The sequence below is a fragment of the Oryx dammah genome, unplaced genomic scaffold, assembly GCF_014754425.2.
Source record: "Oryx dammah isolate SB20612 unplaced genomic scaffold, SCBI_Odam_1.1 HiC_scaffold_15, whole genome shotgun sequence".
NCBI lineage: Eukaryota > Metazoa > Chordata > Mammalia > Artiodactyla > Bovidae > Oryx > Oryx dammah.
In genome coordinates, this window is record NW_024070199.1 from 15875283 (window position 1) to 15885167 (window position 9885).

A 9885-nucleotide genomic window follows, 5' to 3' on the forward strand; every position below is an offset into this window, starting at 1 on the left:
CTTGCTGCTTCTGAAATTTCATAGGCAAAGGGAACCTTTGTATATTGCATCCTATTTTGGACCTGTGGAGTTGGTGGGGTGAGGGTTGGGGGTGTCCTAGATTAAAGGACCCCCATGGTGGGGTGCTGCAGAGCATGGTGCGGGGGAGAGGAAAGCGCAGAACTTGCAGCAATCTGAGTCCGCATTTCGGATTTTAGACCTTCTGTCTGCACAGGACTCCATATAATTTTTCTTGCACAATTTGGGAGAGAAGTAAGTAAACACACATATGTAAATTCATTACTTTAAAAAACAGTCTCTGAACTTTAATTTTTCTTCTATAGGAATGGGAACAATAATACCTCCCATGCAAGATTGTCATGCAGATTTAATGAGAAACCGCTTATAAACAGGTCTTGCGTGGTGCCGGAGTGTTGGCATTTTTAAATGCTAGACTTTTCTTTCTAACTCGACCTTGCAGCCTGTCTTTGACAGCATCTATAGATTGGTGTGCTGGGCTAGTTGCTTGCTTGCAAGCCTCAGAAGAAAGGGAGGAAAAAAAAAAGTTGTATAGGCCCCTTCCCAAGTATTGGACCACCCAGAAGCTAGGCGTCCTTAAAATGTCTGGGACAAGAGGGCCGTTCTCCGTGGAAGTCCTGTGATCTGCAGACCTGAATGGCCTCCTCCCCGCTGCCTTCCGGCTCCCAGTGCAGCTCCATTGTCTACACGGCCGCACCCCCTCTAACTCTGTGTCTGCTTGCGGACAGGTCCTTTCTTGCGGACCGTGAATGGTACCTACCTCTGGCCTGGAAAGGGATTATCCAGATGCCCAGTGTTTGGAAATAGCAGATTAACTCGGGAAACAGCGTCTGGAGAAGAAGCAAGATGGGACCGCGTGTGCTGTCTGTCACCCCATCGTTCTGTGGCGCATGGCAGAGGGGGCAGGCTTTTGGGGTTCCTCAGGCCTGAATTAGAATCCTGCTTTTGCCCCTTACCGGCTTGCAGCTTGTTCTGGTTACTCAGCTTCCTTGGGCTTGGGTTTCTTCTTTTGCAAAATGGAGATGTTCATAAGAGTAATACCTATACCATGGGGCTACTTTAAGGATAAAATAAAATTGTGAGTGAAAAATCAATGAGCAATGAATCTTATGTCCCCAGCCCTGGCTAGCTGGGTGGACTTTGCTTTCTTAGCTCCTGCTCTTCCCTGGATAGCAGCCCTCTGAATCCTTCCCTAACTCCTCAAGCCAAAGTCAGCGGCTTCTTTCTCTGTGCCCCATAGATCTGCCGTCTGAATATAAAGTGCCTGCTGAAACCCCTGTGTCCTTATCTTGGTTCTGAACATGGCGCTGGGGGAAAACTCACGTGCAGAAGGAGTGAGGGGCAGAGTCCCTCTGTCAATGGCCCGGTTACCAGCTGTCACTGCCCCTGCTGACCCAGAGGGCAGCTTCCTTTGAGTGTGGCTTTCTAGGCTTCGGTGACTCATGAAGTTATCCCCGCCCCTCTTGCTTCTCTGCCCCAGAGAAATTAGATGGCCCCACAGTGTGAACCAGAGAGCAGAGAGGGGTTGGGAGACCCTACAGCCACTGTACCTGAAGGTCAGAGCGATCTGTACGTTTTACAGGTCTGGGAACCACACAAAAGGCGGGGAGGCTGATGCTTCAGCCACTGATGCCTCTCAATTAGGGCTGCAGTTTGGCAGCCAATTCCTCGCCCCTGGGCAGAAGGGGCCCTTGCACGAGTGTGAACAGCTGGGCTGCTTTGGGAGCCAGGAAGACAGACGTGAAGAGGCTATTCAAGTCTGGGGATCACAAGGCTTTTCTTGCAAACAGACCCCTTGTCTCCACTTTGAGGCCGGTTGGGCTACGGAGTGACTCGATATTTGGGTGGGGGTGGTATGACTTTCACCCTCTTTTTCTGGGGTTTGCGAAAAAGAGGCAATCAGCAACCAATCTGTGGAACTGCTTGAATAAGAACTAGATAGAAAGCATGATATAAAGAACTAAGAGAGGCAAGGAAGGGGACAGGGTTAAGTCCCAAACCGAGGAAAAGATGCCTAACTGGACTGTACAACTGGGGAGTACTGAGATTCATGTGGTTTCAGAGGGTGGGATGTGGAGGAGTGGTTATGTTGGTCAAGAAAAGCTTGCAGAAGGACCAGGATTTCATCTGGGTCCTAAAAATGTATTGTCCACAGGGAAGCAAAGATGAAAGGACATGGGGATGGGGAGGGGCTGGGCAAAGATACAGCCAGGGAATTAGGTGTATAAGGATCTTGTGTTTATCACACCCTTGCAGCACATCTTAAACAGGTAAGGTAGGATGGATCTTATGCCTCCATTTTACAGATGAGCAAACTGACAGTAAATTCCTGTTGATTCCAACCGCTTCCTTGGTGGTACTTCGTTATGGCAGCTCTAAGAAACGAACACACCAACAGTTCTACTGTGCAGAAAGTGCGCTAACAGAAGAAGCAGGCATGTAGCACCGAGAAAGAAGTACTCACTCCTTCCCAGATGCTCACATCCATTGCCAGCCCCAGTTGCTCACAGCTGTTGCCAATTTATTGTCTTGCAGTTCTAGGGGCTAAAAGCCCAAAGGCAAAGTCTCAGGAGAGTTGGTTCCTTCTTGGGGGCTCCTGAGGGAGAATCCGTCCCATGCCTCTCTCCTGGCTTCTGGTGGTCCCCAGCAGTCCTTGGTGTTCCTTGCCTTGCAGCTGCTAACTCCAGTCTCTGCCTCTGTCCTCACACGACTGTCTTCCCTCTGGGCATCTCTTTGTCTCCAGGGCATTCTCCTTTCTCTCTCTCTCTGTGTACGTTCTCTTCTTTAAGGATACTGGTCATACTGGAATGAGTTCCCTCTAATGCAGTGTGCCCTCAACCTGATTTACATGTTAATTGCACCTGCAAAGATCCTGTTTCCAAATAAGGGCATATTCATGGGTACCGGAGGTAAGGACTTCAAAAATCTCTTTTAGGGGACACAAATCCAACTCTCAGTAGTCGGTCATCACTTATTAGTGGTAAACAGGATAATAAAATTATATGGTGTTTTATAGATCATGAAGCACTGATTCGGGGGCTTCCCAGGTGGCTCAGTGACTGGTAAAGAATCTGCCTGCCAAAGCAGGAGACGCAAGTTCCATCACTGGGTTGGGAAGATCTTCTGGAGGAAGAAATGGCCACCCACTCTAATATTCTTGCCTGGGATATCCCACGGACAGGAGAGCCTGGCTGGCTACAGTCCATGGGGTCGCAAAAGAGCTGGACAGTACTAAGCAAGCACAAAGCACTGATTATCACATTTTAAAAACCACAAAAATCTGAAGGGTAGGTAGCCTCATTGGCCCTTTAGAGATGCAGAAACTGAGATTCAAAAAGCGATCTGCTCAAAATCATACAGCTGGGAAGTGACGGAGAAGGAGGACCTGAACCGGGGATGTGGACTGGAAGCCGGCCCTTTGTCTTGTGTGTCTCCCCCCGGCAGCCTCCGGGGTGCAGGGGCAGGTGGGGTTCAGGGGATGCTGAGGAGAGCCGGGTGTGCTGTGAATGCATTTGAGGGCCCACTCTTGCCTGGAGAGAGCCTTCAGAGGTAGCGAACATGATCAATACTGAACATGCCCACGAGTGCAAGCCAGATCTGGGCAGAACGAGGGTTTAGTGAGTCTGCAAGCGGTTCTGTGGGGGAGGTGCTGATTTTGCTTCAGGTTGCGGGACCCAGGTCTGCGGCTCTTGCTTTATATCCCTTTCAGAGAACAAACCTGAGGCCTCTGCCGAAGCTTTTAGCCTCCTCTCCTCGTGTCTGGTCCCTCTCCCTCCTTCAGCCTCCCTTCAGGCCCACCCTCACCTCTTTCCCTCCCCCACCTAGGGGCTACCAGAGCCAGACATCGGCTCCTCACTCCCTAACTCAGCTCCCTGTTGCTCCGCCACCTTCTAGAACATTCCCTCCTCCTCCCGTCTGGCAGTTAGACTCAGCTCCTCTCTTGTTCCCGCACATGTCTTGGAGTTCCCACCTCTCCTCCTTTGGGCAGGCTCTTCCCTAGCCTCCATCACCTCAGCCTGCCTCTTTCCATCTCATTTGCCCTTGTTAAAATGCAGGAGTCAGCGGGAGGCCCGGCGCGGTCCTGTCATGTAAAGACCGCAGATGGGAAACAGAAGCTGTGCTTTCACCCCTTCTTGGGATGTAATGACACTCTGATAGCCTCTGAGGACTGACGGATAGCTTGGCTGTGCCATTTACTCTTTAAAAGCAGGTTCTTTACTGTGAAACACCAGGGAAGCCCCAAAGTGTTAGTTGCTCAGTCGTGTCCGACTCTTTTGTGACCCCATGGACTGTCGCCCTTCCAGGCTCCTCTTCATGGAATTATCCAGGCAAGAATACTGCAGTGGGAAGCCATTCCTTTCTCTAGGGGATCTTCCCGGCCCAGGGATCAAACTCGGGTCTCCTGCATTGCAGGTGGGGGTCCTTTATTGTCTGAGCACCAAGCAGGCTTGAAGAAGAAGAAGGTAGTATTTGTTTCTCAGATGAGGCAGTGGAGGCCCAGGGATGCCCAGTTCTGCCCAGGGATGCCCAGTTCTGCCCAGGGATGCCTAACTCTGCCCAGGGACATGAGTTTGCTTCTTTCCTCCACTACCTGCCAGTCATGTCGTTCTGGGCGAGTTTCTTTATCTCTGAGCTGCAACCTCCCTTCTCCAAAAAAGGGTGACCTGTCTATTCCACAGGCTGATTGGAGGACTGAACCCCATCATTTCTGCACATGTACTAAGCTGGCACATAGGTAGGCACTCAGCTGGTCTTAGCTGGATTTTAGAGTGGATGGGGGAGGGAATCATGAGGGAAAAAATGGTTACAGGGTGCTGGAGGGTGTGCAAGAGGAAGAGGAGGCGTTGCTTGGGTGCTGGGGTGGGGAGGCGAGGAGTAAAGGAGAAGCCAGATCCCAACCGAATAACACTCCGTGCAGAACTGTGGGGCCAGCACGGATTTCTCACTGAATTAATGGTCTTTTCGTTCCCTAATGTGTGTGTATCACTCTGTCCCTTCACAATGTTCTGCTGCTGCTGGTAAGTCACTTCAGTTGTGTCCGACTCTGCGACCCCATAGACAGCAACCCACCAGGCTCCTCTGTCCCTGGGATTCTCCAGGCAAGAACACTGGAGTGGGTTGCCATTTCCTTCTCCAATGCATGCATGCATGCTAAGTCGCTTTAGTCGTGTCTGACTCTGTGTGACCCTGTGGACAAGCAACCCACTAGGCTCCTCTGTCCACGGGATTCTCTAAGCAAGAATACTGGATTGGGTTGCCATTTCCTTCTCCCATGTTCCTTCTCACAATGTTCAAATGCTGGGAATTCCATATTTCATTTTGGGTGAGAAGAGGAAAAAAGGGCAGACGGGTGATTGAAGCCACCCAAGAATCAAAACCTGTTTGATTAGGAAAGAGCTTTAAATGTCTGTGCTTCCTGCATAAGGAGTCTGGAAAGTGACACCCAGAAGGCCTGGAGGGTGACCCTGAATTGCTCGGCACGTAGACAGAGATCACTACTCACACTGCTCATCGCCAGCTCGGTCCCCTGTGCCCTTGTATGCCACACAGTGTTGAGACCGGGGGGATGGTACACAGATGCTTGGGGGAAACGGAACCCTGTAGGCTGGTTGCTACTTCCAGCTTTCCTTACCCAAACTTTGCACCCTGGGAGGACATATATAGAAACATCATATGGGTGCATTTTCTCTCTGAGACTTTCCTTTAGTGAGGGGATATTCACTAGCAGGGCTTCCCAGGTGCCTCAGTGGTAAAGTATCTGCCTGCCAATGCAGGAGACGTGGATTCAATCCCTGGGTCTGGAAGATCCTGTGGAGGAGGAAATGGCAACCCACTCCAGTATTCTTTCCTGGAGAATCCCATGGACAGAGGAGCCAGGTGGGCTGTGGTCCACGGAACCCCAAAGAGTCGGACACAACTGAGCCATTGAACAGGCTTTCACTAGCAAGGAAACCAGCCCTCCTGCTTGCTAATTGAGCCTGCCACTCCAATGCCCCAAGGCTGTTAGCACTTTACAAAGTGGGTCTCTCCCAATTAGGCTGCCAGGTAGCCGTTTGCCTTGTTCCTTCTGCTTTCAAGTCCACTGTATGCCTGTCCAGCTTCAGCACTCTGCTTCTGCGCCCGCCTAGGATTTCACAGTGAGTAAACATCATCAGGAGAGTGTTATCTTGGGTTGTGACAAAGAATTAAGGCTTCCGCTCAGGGAGACTCTGCTCCATTTCCACACCCATCCTGTCCTGTTCCTGGGCTAAGCCACCCGAGACATGGGCTATCCTTGACCTCAGACCTGGATTTTCCTGTCTGAGAACAGTCTGCTGGAGTCTGTGCTGGTTACAAAGTACTTGTTTTTGAAATATCAACTGCACTAAAAAGAGGAAAGCCGGTTTCATTTCGCAGATCACTCTTGAACACACCCTGTATCGATTTCTTTTTCAGAGAGAAATAAGAAGTCATTTGGTTATGGGCAAACACCAGTTGGCTTTTGCAGTATCTTTTGATTGAAGGGAATGAAAAGAGTGATTGCAGCTGTCCCATGGAAAGAATACATGCATGTCTACACCCTGTCATCCGAAGCCCTCGGGGGTCAGATGTGTTTTGGAACTTGGTGCATTTTTAGATTTTAGAGAGGAGTGAGGGCATATATACTTATATTATGTGATACCCCCGCTGGAGTCTGGGGCAGTGCTCTGTAATCAAGCCCATTCATTTCTCTGCAGCGAACTGTTCACACTAAGTGGGAAAAATAAAGACAACAAATAGCTTCCCATCACTTCAGGTCAGGTTTTGCCAGCAAATGAGTTATTTAAAAGAAAGAAATATCTTTTGGCTTTAGAATTTTTTGAGGGTCAAGATTTGATAAGAGCCTCTGACTCTATATGGTAAATGTTTATATTTCCCTGTATAAATCCATACAGAGATGAGGACTGCCTGGGTAAGGCTGTGTAAATCAATTTTTAGCAGTTCATAAAGAAGTGAGGGCCTCAGATATGCTGGGGGAGCCTGATTCAACTTGCCATCCCAAAGGCTAGTGCAGGCCAGGCACTGAGGCAGCACCTAGAATATTCTGGGTGAGTTAACCCACCAGGATCACTGTTGGTACATGCTCTGCTGGATCTCCGCACCTTGCCTGGTGTTCACATTACCATGGAAAGTAAAAATAACTATCAGTCATTAATAATGGCTGACATTATAGAACCCGTGGCTTCCCCTGGTGGCTCAGCGGTAAAGAGTCCACCTGCAACGCAGGATCCACAGGAGACGCAGGTTTGATACCTGGGTGGGGAAGATCCAGTATGCTTGCCTGGAGAACCCCATGGACAGAGGAGCCTGTTGGGCTACCGTCCACGGGTCACAAAGAGTTGGGCACAACTGGAGCGACGTTGCACGCACGCACGCGTAGAACCCTTACTATTGACTGGCACTGTTCCAAATGCCCCACGCCTTGTGACTCACTGAATTCTCCTGATTGCACTATTAGGCAGCAACTGTTTTTGTGATTGACTCCCTCAAGATCACACAGCTATTCAGTGGCAGAGCTGAGCTTGGGACCCCAGCTTTTTGGCACCGAGTTAACACTTTTAACTCTGCTGCCTCTCTGCGTATGTCATCTCCAGCCAGACTCAGGCACCTAAAAATTCAGATTGCCAAGAGGCAACCAACCTAGGAAAATACTATGCATGACTGAGGATTTACCATGCATTAGGCACTGGACTGAGCACTTTGCAGGATCCCATTTAAGCCTCTCAACTACCACATATGCAGGAGTCTCAACCCCATTTCCAGGTGAAGGGATGGCGACTCAGAGTGGGAAGGACATGGCAGAGCGAGGGCTGGAGCCCAGGGCCGACCAGCCAGGAGTCAGGATCTCAGGGAGTGAGGTCACAGGCGCTGGCCTCCAGGAACTTCCATAGAGCCTCAGGGGCATGTGTGACCCAGAGATGAGGAGGACCTTGAGAACAGTTAGGGGCCAGGCGTGCAGTCTTGGTTGCATATCAGCACATTGAGGGGGGACAGAAAGACTCCCCTAGGTCCAGGTGCTGCTCCTCTCTGGGCCCCCACTATCTGTCTGTAAAATGGGGCCACACTGCCATGCTGGGTGGTCACTGGGATTCAGGGTGCCAAAGGGTACCAATGCACAATGTGTTCTTTGGGGACTTTTTGTCTGTGTTTGGATGTACCAGGAAGGGAACTGTCTCCAAGGGCTACAAAAAACCAAATAGCATCTTTAGAGAATAAGAGACAAAGAGGCTAGAGTGCCCCCCTCCAGATGTGCTGGGGTAGCCTCAGGGCTCCTCTCCCCAACCAGGGTAGGGGCTTGGTGGTGCTGGCCACCTGAATGGTCTTTGGTGGTCCCGAAGATGCTCCGGGACCTCCCTCTTGTCCTCACCTCACACGTACATCGGCCACCGAGCCCGTGAGTGCCACCTGCTCCTTTAACCTGTGAGATCCAGACCTGCTGCCCCACCTCCATTCCACTGCACTGGGATCCGCTGGGCCTTTGGGCCAAGGCCAAACAAGAGACACCTCCTCCCTCTCACCAGTCTTTTTTTGCTGAAGTCTGTCCCCATACAGCTTCCAAGGTCCTCTTTTTAACACAAACCCACGATGTTATTCTCCTGTTGAAAACCACTCCGCCCATCTCTCCCCTCAGCTCTATCAGGGGGTCAACAAATGTTCTCTGTAAACGGCCAGATAGTAAACATTTTAGGTCTTGCAGTACTAGAGGCAAAACTGAGGGTGTCAGGTGAGCACTTGGATAATAGGGCAGAAGACAAATTTCATAAGTTTTTTGTTAATGAAATTCAGAATATAATAATAATTGAGGTTTTTTTTTGCCATACATTTCAGCTGATAAGAATGGAATTTCAAACTTCTTTTTTTTTGAGATGGGCTGCATTTGCTTAATTGGAGTCAATGTTTTCTACCATGAAATTGACCGCCAAGGTTTATCTGTAAAAACCCTTGTTAGTTCTCAAGTCATAAAGAAGTAGATTGGGCCCACAGGAGACAGTCCAAGGGAAGACCTTCCTTGATCTGGTTCTGCCAGCCTCCCCATTGCTCTTTCTGGCCCTCTTTAGTCTCTGTTCTAGCAACACCAATGGCAGTTTCTTCCTTTTGGGTTTTGCTCACCCTGACCCCTCTGTTTAGGGATGCCCGATCTAACTCTTCATCCTTTGAGCTTTAGCTAGGAAGTGAGTTACCTCCTCTAGGAAGGTATCCTCTCCTCTCTGGTCTCCAAGTCTTTTGTATTTCTCTGCATTTTAGTATATAACACCTTGCATTGTATTTGCGCATTCACCTCTTGAAATGCTCCACAGACTGTAAGCTCAGGAGGGCAGGGTCCAGGCATATTCTTCTCTGGTTGTCCTGTGTCCTCCCGCCCCCATCCATCCATGCTCAGTAAACGTTTGCTGGGCAAATTAAAGAATTAAGGAGCAAACTCAGTGGCCTGGGTAGCGCCCTGGCCACATGCATGTCAGAGGGCTCCCCCCACCCAAAGGAGCCAGGTCTGCAGCCGTGGGGATGGGATCTGGGTGTGATGATGGTTGGTTTCCAGTTCCTGGTGATCACAAGTTTATTTCCTGGGAATCTCATGTTTTCTGTGACTTGCACTTTCTCACATTGTGAGTTGGCACTTGTTTTAAAGAAACAGGGTGATTTTTTTCTTGTTTTTTTTTTTTTTTTCTTTTATCCTCTGCCTGTGAAGAGTGTTACTGCTGGAAGATTCAGCCTGTGTGTAGTTAAAACATGGTGACTCCTTATTGGCAGGCGGTGTCCTGCTGAGCTCTTTCTGTCCTCTTAGTGCAGGGCTCACTGTCACTGTTTACGGATAAACCAGATCTGGGGATGATCCTTGTGTTTAAAAGC